Genomic DNA, 3,035 nt, shown 5'->3' on the forward strand with positions numbered 1-3,035 from the left:
AACGCGTTGTTTCGATTACCATGCTTATCTCGCGTCACAGGTCTCTTTAACGCGTCGTTCTGATTACCTAAGCATGGTTAGGTTATATTACGCAAAGTGTGCGTGAAAAGTGACGGAAGATTAGTATGTCGCGTCTCAAGTCTCTCTAATGCGTCGTTCCGATTTCCTACGCATGGTTAGGTTATATTACGCAAAGTGTGCGTGAAAAGTGACGCTAGATTAGTATGTCGCGTCTAAGGTCTCTCCAACGCGTCGTTCCGATTTCCTAAGCATGGTTAGGTTACATTACGCAAAGTGTGCGTAAAAAGTGACGCTAGATTAATATGGCGCGTCTCAAGTCTCTTTAACGCGTCGTTTCGATTACCATGCTTATGTCGCGTCACAAGTCTCTTTAATGCGTCGTTGCAGTTACCTTAAGTATGGTTAGGTTATATTACGTTAAAGAGACTTGAGACGCGACATACTAATCTAGCGTCACTTTTCACGCACACTTTGCGTAATATAACCTAACCATGCTTAGGTAATCGGAACGATGCATTAAAGAGACTTGAGACACGACAAAATAACCTAGCGTCACTTTTGACACACACTTTGTGTAATAACCATACCATGCTTAGGTAATCGAAACGACGCGTTAAAAACATTTGAGACGTGACATACTAATCTAGCGTCACTTTTCACGCACACTTTGCGTAATATATAACCTAACCATGCTTAGGTAATCAGAACGACGCAACATACTAATCTATAGTCATTTTTCACGCACACTTTGCATAATATAACCTAACCATGCTTAGGTAATCAGAACGACGCGCTAAAATAGACTTGTGACACGATATACTAATCTAGCGTTAATTTTAACGCACACTATGTGTAATATAATCTAACCATGCTTAGGCAATCGGAACGACACGTCAAATAGACTTGAGACGCGACATACTAATCTAGCATCAGTTTATACGCACACTTTGCGTAATGTAATCTAACCATGCTTAGGTAATCGGAACAACGCGTTTAAGAGACTTGTGACGCGAGATAAGCATGGTAATCGAAACGACGCTTTAAAGAAACTTGAGACGCGACATACTAATCTATCGTTACTTTTCACGCACACTTTTCGTAATATAACCTAACCATTCATTGGTAATGGAAAGACGCGTTAAAGAGACTTGAGACGTGACATACTAATCTAGCGTCACTTTTCACGCACACTTTGCAAAATATAACCTAACCATGCTTAGGAAATCAGAACGACGCATTAAAGAACCTTGAGACGCGACATACTAACCTAGCGTCACTTTTGACAGACACTTTGCGTAATATAAGCTAACCATGCTTAGTTAATCAAAACGACGCGTTAAAAAGGACTTGATACGTGACATACTAATCTAGCGTCACTGATCTATTGTCATTTTTCACGCACACTTTGCGTAATATAACCTAACCATGCATCGGAATAACGCGTTAGAGAGACTTGTGATGCGACATAATCATGGTAATCGAAACGACGCGTAGAAGAGACTTGATACGCGCCAAAGTAATCCATTGTCACTTTTGACGCACACTTTGCGTAATATAACCAAACGATACTTAGGAAATCGGAACGACGCGTTAGAGAGAGTTTAGACGCGACATACTAATCTAGCGTAACTTTCACGCGCACCTTATGTAATATAAACTAACCATACTTAGGTAATCGGAACGACGAGTTAAAGAAATTTGAGACATGACATACTAATCTATGGTCACTTTTCATGCAAACTTTGCATAATATAACCTTGCCATGCTTAGGTTATCGGAATGACGCATTAAAAAGACTTGAGACGCGACATTCTAATCTAGCATCACTTTTCATGCACACTTTGTGTGATATAACCTAACCATGTTTCGGTAATCGGAACGACGCGTTTGACCATGGTAATCAAAACAACGCGTTATAGAGACTTGAGACAGGCCATACTAATCTAGCGTAACATTTTATGCAGGTTAGCATAATATAACCTAACCATGTTTAGGTAATTAGAACGACGCATTAAAGAGACTTGAGACGCGACAAACTAATCTAGCGTCACTTTTTACGCAGACTTTGCGTAATATAACCTAACCATGTTTAGGTAATTAGAACGACGCATTAAAGAGACTTGAGACGCGACAAACTAATCTAGCGTCACTTTTCACGCACATTTTGCGTAGGATAACCTAACCATGCTTAGGTTATCAGAACGACGCGTTAGAGAGACTTCAGACGCGGCATAAGCATGGTAATCAAAACGGCGCGTTAAAGAGATTTGAGACGCGACATACTAATTTAGCGTCACTTTTCACGCACACTAGGTTAATGCTTAGGTGACGCGTTAGAGAGACTTGTGACACGACATACTAATCTAGCGTCACTTTTCACGCATACTTTGCGTAATATAACTCAACCATGCTTAGGTAATCAAAACGACGCGTTAGAGAGACTTGTGAAGCGACATAAGCATGGTAATCAAAACAACGCGTTAAAGAGACTTGAGACGCGCCATACTAATCTAGCGTCACTTTTTACACAGACTTTGCGTAATATAACTAAACCATGCTTAGGTAATCGGAACGACGAGTTAAAGAGACTTGAGACACGACATACTAATCTAGCATCACTTTTCACGTACACTTTAAGTAATATAACTAAACCATGCTTAGGTAATCGGAACGATGAGTTAAAGAGACTTAAGACGCGACATATTAATTTGTTGTTATTTTTCACGCACACTTTGCGTAATATAACCTAACCAAGCTTAGGTATTCAGAACGACGCGTTAGAGAGACTTGTGACGAGACATAAGCATGGTAATCGAAACGACGCGTTAAAGAGACTTGAAACGGGACATACTAATCTAGCGTCACTTTTAACGCACACTTTGCGTAATATAACCTAACCTTGCTTAGGTAATCAGAACGAGGCGTTAAAGAGACTTGAGACGCGTAATACTAATCTAGCGTCACTTTTCTTGAACATTTTGCGTAATATAACCTAACCATGCTTAGGTAATCGA

Source organism: Mercurialis annua, linkage group LG2, assembly GCF_937616625.2.
Source record: "Mercurialis annua linkage group LG2, ddMerAnnu1.2, whole genome shotgun sequence".
Lineage (NCBI taxonomy): Eukaryota > Viridiplantae > Streptophyta > Magnoliopsida > Malpighiales > Euphorbiaceae > Mercurialis > Mercurialis annua.